Here is a 13,399-nt window from a genome sequence, read left to right as displayed (position 1 = left end):
TTCACTGCTATGTTAGGCATTATGGTTGTCACTGTTATTGGGTACTGCGACTGATACTGTAAAGTGTAGTAAAATGCATTCGTTTTATTGGGGCTCTTTCAAATCATACAGTCTACCAGGGTGGCTTTGTGACCAAAAAAAAGTTGTGCACCCCAGCACTTAGGCATTTTTCTGCTGCTGACTGTAGTGTTGTAGTCTAAATTTGTGTCAAAGTTTGCACAAAATCCCTACTACTATTTCCAGTGGACCTTAATGGGCATATACAAGGTAATGAGACTGCTAAATTATTACTCTCCATACAAAAAGTTTTTGGGTGAATGCATGGCTGCTTCTCTAAATGCAAGGGATCAGAAGTAGACAGGCAGGATGGGGACGGTCAATTATCTGACTCTTCACAGCTCCTGATCAATGAATTACACATATCCAGAGCAGAGGACGAGCTATTCAGATAGAAAGAGTCTCCGGTACAAAGAAAATCTTCAGCAACTGTAAACTTTTATGGCTGTTAGCAGAATCCAGGATTCCAGATACAGGTGCCAGGTTGTGAAAGAACTTATAAAGGAGGGTGGGGGAGTTATTCATTTATAATCTTTTAGAAGTAGCTTTTAGTTTTATATAATTATTTTATACTTTTTTTTAGTATAACATTTATTTTATTCAAACGTTAATATACAGTATATGTCCAGTAGATCCTGGTCCTCTTTATACACAGGACAATTATGGTGATGTCTAATCAGTGTTCTCTTTGCACCCAATTAGGTTGCTAACGAATAGGCACCATAGGCATCACTGGGACATAACTAATGATGTTGACTAGGTTTATCCCTATGTTTATTATGGCTATGACATAATTCTACGTCACAAATTTAGTTCATTTAAGCAGTTGTCATTTTACTGATTTATGTCTAGAGAAAGTGTTTTTAGAAGGTGCTGAATAACATAGCTTGCTGTGCTGCAGTTCCCCATAAAAGTTTTAGTTTTTTTTTGTACATTAGAAGTCAGCAAGTAGATAGATTGAACAGTTTGCCTACTTTTGAATCCGCTTTAGGCATTTCTGTTTTGGATCTAATAATAAAAAAAGGAAGAAAAATAAATCATCTGAATCAATACCAAACCTATAGTTAAAAGCATCATCTTTCATCCTATTTTTTATTGTATATTTTTAAAGCCAAAAAACCCAAATATGATGTCAAAATAGCCTACTGTGTCACCTGTGTAGTGAGGGGAGTTCACCACCAGCAGGGGCGCCAATCTTTTTTTTTGGTGTGTAATCTCTAGCAAGGTGCATACTTCATGCAGAGGCAGCAGCCCGTTAGACAATCCGAGATCTCTCTTTCACAAGGGAAATGTTTTTTGCTGGAAGTGATTTTGTGATTTTTAGTGAAAATACCATTTGAGTGGTTAGTTAATGAACACTTGCACTTTTTTGTACTGCATTTAGCACTTCATAGAGAATGTGAAATGTATTGTTTTTTTTTAAATCTAAAATCTCATTTCTATTGTATGTAGTTGAAAAACAGGTCAACCACTCAGTTTTACAATTTTGAATGATGTAGAGATCCGTACACGCTTCAAAACCAAGTCCCGTACTGAAAACATGATTACAGTACGGGACAGTTGTCCCGCAGCGAGGCAGGGACTCCTAGCGTCGTACATAACTATGATGCTAGGAGCCCGGCTCCCTGCAGTGTGTTCGGTCCGGGACTTGCGGCCGAAATACGTTCCGTCCTTTACGGACCGAACATGCTCGTGTGAATCCAGCCTAAGACGGTATGGGCGCAGTCAGATTACTTATTGTTTCCTACTAATTTAGATTGAATACTTGTCCTTTACCAAGCCCCCCTCAACACCAGGAATGTCGGGTCCAGCGTGTGACTGGCTCTGGCGGGTGTTATCAGCGGGCAAGGCAGCAGAGCCAAAGACACTCGCATTCAGCAGCAGAACAAGCACACACTGCCTGCCTGCGCAGTCACAAAAGTCAAGAGTGGATTCTTTAGGGCCTATATATTCAAAACACTTCGCTAAGAATGACAGTGCCAAGGTCCCTAACATATCCTGTGAATACACCATCAATGTCCCAATAAATCTAAAATTAAAACTGAAGCAACTTTTCAAACATTTCTTATCATTCTGTGTTTACAGTTCCTATGCAGATCTATGAGTCTCTATGGTAACAGACAACAAACAAGCTGTGTAGTCTGATTCTTGTTATATTCCCTTCTTTCTGTCCTCTATTTCTTGATATCCTACTGAATTTATGTTAGCAAAAAGGAGATAAATGGAAGGAAATATGACTACAGCATCACGTCATTTCATAGGCCAGTCTGAATAAATAATAATAATGCACCTTTTGAAACACAATAGCTTAAACCGCTGCCCTTTTGTGCCCGGTTCTCCAATCCGTAACAGTTGGCAACTACGTATTATAGAAACCATAGAAACAGGGCTCCAACCCCTATTAATTATGCACAAAATTATTTACCTATTTAGATTAAATACAGGAAAATAACAGTACACGTTAATATTTAGACTAACTGTTATACAGTTCATTTAGGGTCTACTGTACTCAACAGTATAAGATATGGAAACCCTGGTACAATGGAGTAGGACCACAGTACTTTTTAAAATACAATAAATCTTGACAGTGACAACTTATAATTGGAGGATTGGAGCGAGTAGGCAAAATTTTAAATGGCATGTGGCACATCTCAGTGACAATAATACCACATGTTTATACTGGAAATCCAGGTAAAATGATCTTCCGATATGTCATAGCTGGGGAAACAACAGGTCAGCATGCTGCAGTTTTTTGTCCTATTTGTTATGAACTAAGCCAAATGCAGCTGACATCTGGACTTGCACTTCCATATTTCCTCACTAGAGGGTGATGGAGTACAATGTTGTGTGCATCCTGTGTTCTTTAGTATGCAGCATAATAAGACAACAGGTCAGTGGCCCACATTTACTGCTGTCTAATAGTTAGACAACGTAAACGTAGACCAACACCTTCCCTATTTTCCTGTACAAATCTATGACGTTAAAAATGCTTGCTTAATTACAAAGGTCTTTATAAATGTGGTTGAAGTGCATGCAGAATTTGTCAGAATCAGTTTGTGTTAGTAAACAAGTGGTTTCTACTAACAACTATAAAGTTATCTGGTGCTGCCCAGCGTTTCTTACAAACTCACCAAAGCAATGTAGAATCCCTTGAAGTCATGGCTATAGAATTGTTTAATAAACCTGCAAGTCGATTGGATTGTAGGATGATATTACTCTGGCGGGAGGGCTTCTGGATCCTACTCAGTGGCGGATTAAGTAGACCATGGGCCCTGGGCTGTTACCCAAACTTGGGCCCCCCTTCCTCACCGCCGCCCTGCCGCGCCGTAACTATTTTTAACACTACCTTTTTGGGCAAGCATTAACAGTGTTACGATTTCCCTTGTCACAGCGCGGTGTCCCTACATACTGACAGTATCACACTGTGCAGGGACACAACCTCCTGACAAGGGGAATTGTCTATCAGTCCTGGACTGCAGAAAGACTTTTTGTGAAATACAAGGATTCCTATAATAAAAATGTCAGGAGAGGTGACAGATTCTCTATAAATCTAGTGACTCACAGGTGACGACGTCTCAGATTCTAGTAGTTTTTTTCCTCTTTTCTTCTCCATCCGGTCCAGCGCTCATGACGACTTCTCCCGGCCATGACTCATTTCTGCAGAATTTGCCACTCAGACGTCTCCTCACTTTTCCAACATTTCCACACCTATAAACGAAAATAAAGTTATCATGGTGCCACATACTGTACCCCTAAATATAATAGCACCAAACACTGCGCCTGAATATAATAATACCACACACTGTAAAACACCACATACACACAGCCCCCTGTACATAGTGCCACACACAGCCCCTGTAGATATTACACACCCCCATAGATATCGCCATACACAGCCCCCTCTATATATCACACATCCCCCCCCATAGAGAGCGTTACACACAGCCCCCTATAGATAGTGCCAAACAGCCCCCCTGTAGAGAGCGCCACACAGCCCTCCCACTTGTAAATAGCACCAAAAAGCCCCCCCTATAAAGAGCGCCACACACATACCACTGTGGATAGCACTACACAGCCCCCCCCTTGTATATAGTGGCACACAGCGCTCCCCCTTGTATATAGTGGCACACAGCGCTCCCCCTTGTATATAGTGGCACACAGCGCTCCCCCTTGTATATAGTGGCACACAGCGCTCCCCCTTGTATATAGTGGCACACAGCGCTCCCCCTTGTATATAGTGGCACACAGTGCTCCCCCTTGTATATAGTGGCACACAGCGGTCCCCCTTGTATATAGTGGCACACAGCGGTCCCCCTTGTATATAGTGGCACACAGCGCTCCCCCTTGTATATAGTGGCACACAGCGCTCCCCCTTGTATATAGTGGCACACAGCGGTCCCCCTTGTATATAGTGGCACACAGCGCTCCCCCTTGTATATAGTGGCACACAGCGCTCCCCCTTGTATATAGTGGCACACAGCGCTCCCCCTTGTATATAGTGGCACACAGCGCTCCCCCTTGTATATAGTGCCACAAGGTTATGTACACATTTAAAAACTTTATATTATAATTATATATATATATATATATATATATATAAGTATGTGTGTGATTGATTGATTTCATTAAAAAATATTTTCACTTTTTGAGATACAGCTGCTTTGTATCCTGTATCCGTCAGGTCAGCAGGACTGACAGGATCAGTGACACGCAGGATCCACCTCAAATCTATCACATCTAAGATTAGAATTTAGCGCAGGGCCCGTTTCACTGATCCCGTCAGTCCTGCTGACCTGACGGATACAGGATACAAAGCAGCTGTATCTCAAAAAGTGAAAATATTTTTTAATAAAACGGAATTACAAGTTGCACCAAACACACATTTTTATAAAAAAAAAAAAAAACGACGTGATTTTTACGACGTTTTTTCCGTAGACAATTGCTATTTTAGAATTTTTATTCATAAAGTTTGAAAATAATAGTAAAAAAATAAGCTTTTTTACGTTTCAGCTATTTTTTTTGGTAATAACAGTTTTACCCTAAAATAGACCTTTTATTTGTAATCGTCATTGTTTACCGTAAATTTTAATATATTACATGTCTATATTAGGGTAATTGGGTCAGCGCTCGCGTTACAACAATGTTTGGCGGGGGGGGGGGGAACGTTTTTATTTTGGGGTGGGTATTTTATGTGTATTTATTATTTCTTTTTTTTTTGCACTTTACTTTACTATTTTTTTATTACTATGGTCTGTCCCCCAAAGGTCAAAGAAGACCTTTGGGGAACTTTATATATATTTTTTCTTTATTTTACACCAGGTTTTTCCACTGTAACTGGGGCTGCACAGCAGCCCCAGTTACAGGGGAAATCAGCCCTCTCATAGTGACTATTGTCACTAATAGGGCTGTGCTGGGTCTAGTTAGACCCAGCAACAGTCTGTCACTAACGGCACCCGGCTATCATGTGACCAGTCACATGATCACCGGGAGGAATAGAGACAGCGCCGCTGCTGCTGTCTCTATTCCTATACACAGCGTTCATTGAACGCTGTGTAAGAAGACATCGGAGAAGACAGAAGCAGCGAAAGCTGCTTCTATCCTCTCCTCAGGGTCCCCGGCAGTCACTGACAGCCGGAGACCCGACATTCAGCTGCCCGATCGCGCGGGCAGCAAGTTAAAACCCGAGCCGTAGAAAGTCTATGGCTCGGGTTTTAAGGACCCATCCCTGACCGCTGGCCGTAAAAATACAGCCAGCGGTCGGGAACCAGTTGGGTAGGAGGATAACTAACCTCAGCGCCGGTGACCGCCCGGCTCTTCTCTTCTCTTGCAGCTTTGGAGTAACAGAACAGCCGTCCGTCGCTGTTCTGTTACTCAATGGCGCACTTGTCAGGGAGGCGTGTCCTACCCCTTTCCCGGCCAATTCCCTGCTCCTCCCCTCCTCATCTTCGGAAGTTAGCAGCGCTAGCGCGCTGAATAGGTTTGGAAGATGTGCGGTTCGGGCTGCCATGGGCCCCCTGGGAGCCTCGGGCCCCGGGCGGCCGCCCGAATCGCCCATATGATAATCCGCCACTGATCCTACTACTGGATACATGTTAGGCTTCGTTCACATCTGCATCGGGACTCGGTTCATGGGTTCCGTCGGACCTTTCCGTCAGGGCAACCCATGAACGGAATCCAAACGGAAACCATAGCTTTAGGTTTCCATCAGCTCTAAAGTAGTCCGTTCATGCCTATAATAAAGGGCGGATGGGTCCTCCTGCTACCAGCTTGAAACACGCAAGGGATCTTTGGTTTTACCTCTGTAATGTGTGTTCCTAAAGGGTATTCTAGTTTCAGCAAAAAAAAATATTCTTTGTATAACACAATCTTCAAATATTTCTATATCAATTCCTCATGGTTTTCAAGATCGCTGCTTGCAGTTCTCCAGGAGGCTTCGTTGTTTACATCCAGTGGATAAATGTGTCCTGGTCATGTCATACACAGGTGCTGGGCTTGTTACAAGAGCTATGCACCTATGTGTCCATCACATAACCATGACAGATTTTTATCCACTGGAAGTAAACTATGAAGGTTTTTATTGGATGACAGCAAGCAGCTTCTTTGCCTAATCTGTGTCTTCTCGCATTAGTGAAAGCCCAAAGACACCCTAAAGCCCAGTTCACACAGGGATTTTTTATGCTGATTTTGACGCGGAAACCATGTCGGAATCAGCGCCAAAAAACGACCTAAACCGCCTCCCATTGATTTTAATATGAGGCAGAGGTGTTTTTACCGCAGTAAAAAAAAAGCGGCATGCTCTTTCTTGCCGCGGTTCTGCATCTGACCTCCCATTGAAATCAATGGAGGCAGTGGAAGTGTTTTTTGCGGCGTTTTTTGGTGGCCGCGGTTTTAATACGCCCCGAAAACCGCCGGAAAAACCACGGCGAGAAAGTGCAATCAGGTCAAAATCTACCTCCAAAATGTCTGAAGGCCTAAGGGTATTTTCCACAAGCAATTGGTATTTGTTGCAAAATTTGACTTCCCGATTGAACTCAATGTAGAAATTCGACTAGAAATCCAGAGCTAATCCACTGCATAGATTGACATACTGTGGATATATGATCCGCATCGCAGGTAAATTTCGGAACATTTTCTCAGCAGATTTTTTTCCGGAGCATGTGGATGAGATGTTACATTTTTTTTTTCCACTCTTGTTGCTTCTGTAATACGCTGTGCATTTTCTACCCGCCAGTCTGGACCAGAAAGACGCAGCATATACGCTATGTGTGAACATACCCACTGGCGTAGCTATAGGGGTCGCAGTGGGCCCCTGTTACTATAGTAACATACTTGACTTACCTTCCTGGTTCCGGATGGCAGCGGAGGTCCTGACGTCAGGCGCTGTGCGCAGCGCATGACGTCACAGCGCTATGCGCCGCGCACAGCATCGAAACGACAGAACTCCCGCCGCGGCCGAAGAGGAAGGTAAGATATCCCTGACTGGCGGGGTCCGACTCCCGGGACCCGCCAATTAGCTGTTTTGAAGGGGCCGCAGCACTCGTACGAGAGCTGCTCCCCATCATTCCTGTCACTTCATTCCGGTCACACTGTGAATCGGTGTCGGCGATTAACAGTGTGAGCGAGTAGTGAAATGAAGGGGAAGCAGCTCTCATACGAGTGCTGCGGCCCCTTCAAAACAGCTGATTTGCGGGTCCCGAGAGACACATCAGCTATTGATGGCCTATCCTGAGGATAGGCCATCAATGTTTAGGGACTGTACAACCCCTAAGCCTACGATGTAGCAGGCTTAGGGGGCCCATGAGACAGGATCACAGATTGTGTGATCCTGTCTGCTGGGCCCTGTATCTAAGCCAATCACATGGTAGGCTTAGATACATGGCCCATGCGTGATCCTGTCTGCTGAGCCCTGTATATAAGCCTACCACACTGTAGGTTTAAATACATGGCCCATGTGTGATCCTGTCTGTGGGACCCTGTATCTAAGACTACCACACTGTAGGTTTAGATACAGGGCCCCAGCACCCAGTAATCTTATACTGTATAAGATTACTGTCTGCTGGACCCTGTATCTAAGCCTACGTTGTGGTAGGCTTAGATACAGGGTCCCACAGACAGTATCACACATGGGCCCTGTATCTAAGCCTAACACACGTGTTACTAATAATTTTTTGTGTGTTTTCTTACAGGTTCGGTCGTTGGACTACGTCAGATTCCAGGACTACTTCGATGACAGCTTTTTTTTTATTATCAATAAAATGGTTAATGAGGGCTGTGTGGAGTTTTTTTTTTATTTCAATAAAAAAAAAAATTCTATGTCTTTGTGTTTTTTTTAAACTATATTACTACCGCCTTAGTAATGGCCGCCGGCTGATTGACAGCATCCATGATAATAAAGTTTAAAAAAGTACAAGCTCATAGAAAAAATATTTTATTGAAATAAAAAAACACAACCCTCATTAACCATTTTATTGAGAATAAAAAAAAACGCCGTCATTGAAGTCCTCGAATCCGAAGTCCAACAACCGAACCTGTAAAAAAAACACAAACACACAAAAAGAAGCAAAATTATTATTCTTACCCATCCTGGGTCCAGCGCTGGAGACACAATGTCAGCGAGCTGGGCCCTGTATCTAATCCAATCATGTGTGATCCTGTCTGCTGAGCTGTGTATCTAATCCAATCATGTGTGATACTGTCTGCTGAGCTGTGTATCTAATCGTATCTTGTGTGATACTGTCTGCTGGGCCCTATATCTAATCCGATCATGTGTGATACTGTCTGCTGAGCCACTGTATCTAATCCTATCATGTGTGATACTGCCTTCTGAGCCACTGTATCTAATCCAATCATGTGTGATACTGTCTGCTGAGCTGTGTATCTAATCCAATCATGTGTGATACTGTCTGCTGAGCTGTGTATCTAATCGTATCTTGTGTGATACTGTCTGCTGGGCCCTATATCTAATCCGATCATGTGTGATACTGTCTGCTGGGCCCTATATCTAATCCGATCATGTGTGATACTGTCTGCTCAGCCACTGTATCTAATCCTATCATGTGTGATACTGTCTACTGAGCCACTGTATCTAATCCTATCCATAGTTGATAGGGTCGTAGTGCTATAGATATGCTATGCTGTCTCATATACACACATTTTTTTTGGGGGCGGACACATATGTATTGGGGCTATTTCCCCGACATTTTAAGCCCTGAGGGTATGTTCACACGGCAGCGTCTGTTACGGCTGAAATTACGGTGCTGTTTTCAGGAGAAAACAGCACCGTAATTTCAGCCGTAATGGCATGTGCAGGCGTCTTTCGCTGCGTCCATTACGGACGTAATTGGAGCTGTTTTTCTATGGAGTCCATGGAAAACGGCTCCATTTACGTCTGAAGAAGTGACAGGCACTTCTTTGACGAAGGCGTCTTTTTTACGCGCCGCCTTTTGACAGCGGCGCGTAAAAAAAAATGACCGTCGGCACAGAACATCGTAAAACCCATTCAAATGAATGGGCAGATGTTTGCCAACGCTTTTGAGCCGCATTTTCGGACGTAATTCAATGCTAAAACGCCTGAATTAAGTCCGTAAATAGGGTGTGTGAACCCAGCCTTAGTGACGCCCCGGCTGCTAGTGCTGCATTGTTGGGTCACTTAGGAGAGCCAGCGATGCAGCTGAAAGCTGCGGACCGTCGGCCATGAGAAGTTTGCAGGGGGGGGGGGGGCCCAGTAAGAATTTTTGCATCGGGGCCCATGAGCCTTTAGCTACGCCCCTGAACATACTCTACGTGCTAAGAGTTTCCATTTATTTCAGTGGAGGAGCAGTCAGGCAGAAACATGGCATTTCTAAATAACATGAAAAGCCATGGAGCACATCTCGAAAATCTCCTTCAATGGTCAGGAGGACTGCTGTCAATAGTCTAGTATGCTTTTGACCTTTTATATTACAGTAAACTCCATTAACCTTTAAATTGGATTTGCAACTACACTTTAAATAAGTATAATAATACAATGTCTTGTAATGTGATGAGGTCCATCCTATGGGTATGTTCACACGCCCTATTTACGGACGTAATTCAGGTGTTATACCCCTGGAATTACGCCCGAAAAAACTGCTCTAAATCGTCTGCAAACATCTGCCCATTGAATTCAATGGGTCTTACGGTGTTCTGTGCAGACAGGCTTTTGATTTACGCGCGCTTAAAAAGACGGCCACCTCAAAGAAGTGCATGTCACTTCTTGGGACATAATTGGAGCCGTTTTTCATTGACTCCAATGAAAACCAGCTCCAATTACGTCCGTAAAAGACGCCGCGAAAAACGCGTGCACTTGTCAAAACGTCTGAAATTCTGGAGCTGTTTTCGCCTGAACATACCCTAAATTTCGTGTGAACATACCCTAAATGTCAGGCTGGCACGACCTTTTCAACCTATTCAGGTGGAAGCATTAGTTAGTCACTGTTTCAGAGGAAGTGGGAGCAAGTTATCTGCATCTTTATGCATTACAATTTTGTATGTACCAAAGCCAAGATTCATGTCCAGTGTCATGTATGCAAGAAAAAAAATACTCAAAATCATACTAACAAGAGTCCAGGTATTCAAGATATACAGAGAGGAGTTTGGTAGGATTTCGCACCTGGTTTGGTTGTCCAAGTACCTGCTTGTGACGTGGAGGGAACATTGTTTTCACAGAGAATTTTAGGCTAGACTATAATTAAAAAAAGTTTTAGTTTTATTGTACATGCCTGAGACATACAGTCAGTGGCGGATTAAGTAGACCATGGGCCCTGGGCTGTTACCCAAACTTGGGCCCCCCTTCCGCACCGCCGCCCTGCCACGCCGTAACTATTTTTAACACTACCTTTTTGGGCATGCATTAACAAATGGGTGTTACGATTCTCCTTGTCACAGGGCTCTCTCCCTACATACTGACAGTATCACACTGTGCTGGGACACATCCTCCTGACACGGGGAATTGTCTATCAGTCCTGGACTGCAGAAAGACTTTTTGTGAAATACAAGGATTTCCTATAATAAGCATGTCAGGAGAGGTGACAGATTCTCTATAAATCTAGTGACTCACGGGTGACGACGTCTCAGATTCTACTAGGTTTATTCCTCTTTTCTTCTCCATCCGCTCCAGAGCTCATGACGACTTCTCCCGGCCATGTCTTGAAGGGGGTGCAGAGCTCGTACAAGTGCTGCTTCCCCTTCATTTCCCTCACTTGCTTACACTGTGAATCGCTGACACGTCCGTGTCAGCGATTCAGTGTGAGAAGTGACCGGAATGAAGGGGAAGTAGCGCTCGTACGAGCGGCTGCAACCCCTTCAAAATAGCTGATTGGCGGGGGTCCAGGGTGTCGGATCCTGACCCATCAGCTTCAGCAAGACACTAAAATTAAACTTGCCTCCTATTCGGCCGCAGGTCCTCACTCCATCAAGTGTCGGGATGCTGTGCACAGCGCATAGTGTCGTGACATTATGCGCTGCGCACAGTGCTGTGACATCAGAACCTCTGAAGAGTAGGGGTAAGTACTGTCAGTTACTATAGTAACAGGGGCCCGTGTAGTTTATTACATAGGCCCGAGTTACTATAGTAACTTTTCATTGACGTGATGCGGGGGGCCGCTGAATGTGGCTGCCGCTAGCATCGGGGCCCTCTCCGGTGCTAGCGACGCCACCGGGCATGAGGGGGCCCGTGCGATCATGTGCGGTTCGGGCGGCCGCCCGAACCGCCCTAATGATAATCCGCCACTGCATACAGTACGCAGAACAGGTTTTGTTACCATTTTTGGAAATATGCTTTAAAGATTATATAGAGAATGTGTAATATTATAGGAAATCTCTTTTACTACATGTAGAATTTGGGAACTTTAAATTGCCTATGTTTTGGCCACTGCCACCATTTTTAAATGAAACTGAGACACTATCTGTTTTTATTTTTTTTCACTTTTAAACGTCTAATGTTTCTTGAAGAGCCAGTGCTTTATTCCCTTTAAAACATGTTGGAATCATTACAACCACTCAAGCTTCTCTCCTGAAAGACAGCTTTCCTTGTGTCCATTTGTTCTGCTAGACATGTTTGTGAAATCCAGTAAAGAAACCCAATCTGAACATAGGATAGGATCATTCTAAAATTGGATCCTACTTTCTAAAGGCCCTTTTACACTGACAGTTCGTCTCCACACAGTATGCATAATTGTTGGCAGCACATCTGTATACACGGGGAGAATTTTAGGACCACATTATGCGATCAGCCAACAAACAAGCGTTTGCTGGTTTGTCAACTGGTTGCTTGGCCCTTTTATACGAGCCAATGTTCGGGAATGAGTATTCCGTTCACCTGACGATTGACTTGTGTAAAAGGGTCTATACACAAAGTCTCTTTATTGCTCTCAAGACATCGTTCTACTATCTTTATTTCAGAATCTTTCTTTAGAGAAAGAGCCTTTCCTAACCTTGATGCAAGTAGAGCAGTAATTCAATAACTCCAAGCTAATAACTCTTGGAGGGAGGACTAATCTGTTTCTTCTAAAGTCTCTGCTGGAAAGTTCAGATAAAGGAAAGCCTCTTACTAGGTGTTGATCCATGTCTTGAGTCAGGCTTACTCTTCCATGGGAAAAAATGTTCCAGTAATTTGGAAGGCATATTCTATGAGAGCAGTTTCAGTCTCCTGGGCAGAAAAAGCATCTGAATCCATCGAACAGATTTGTAGAGTAGCTACATGGTCAAGCATAATTTCTTACGTTCACCAAACACTACATAATTGTTGTTTTACCCAATAATTAGTTAGCCTTTAGGCATCAAGTTCTTCAAGCAGTTGTTCCACCTTAACAATTTTTACTCCTTACTGGTAATTCGATTCTCAGAGGTCCCTTATGACATCATCCTTACTTATCCATTCCTTGAATTTTTTACCTTGTATAAATTTTTTTAGTTAAATAAACTTATTAGCATCTCTATGGTCCTACATGATTCTTTGAAGGGTTATTCAATGGATAAGCCATAAATGTCTGATAGATGCAGGTCCCAGCTCTCGGATCCGCACCTATATTAAGAACGGAGGTCATCCGACTCCTAACTTAGCCTGGTGAGGTGGCTGCCGGCCGAAGATTCCAGACAGGGATTTACAAAAAACAGCCATTCTATTTTCATAGAATACAACGGAGAGAGCTGGACGGCCCCCTCTCCACTAGACCCTGCCTGGAATCTGCAGCCAGGTGAAACGGGGGGGTCGAGTTACTCCCATTCTCGATATATATACGGGTCTCAGAGATATGACCCACATCTATCAGACATTTATGGCATATTCTGTGGATGTGCTATAAATGTCTAACTTGGAAATATC

The sequence above is a fragment of the Rhinoderma darwinii genome, chromosome 7 (assembly GCF_050947455.1).
Source record: "Rhinoderma darwinii isolate aRhiDar2 chromosome 7, aRhiDar2.hap1, whole genome shotgun sequence".
Taxonomy (NCBI): Eukaryota; Metazoa; Chordata; class Amphibia; order Anura; family Rhinodermatidae; genus Rhinoderma; species Rhinoderma darwinii.
The sequence above is the reverse complement of the archived record's forward strand: the minus strand, read 5'-3'. Positions refer to the sequence as shown.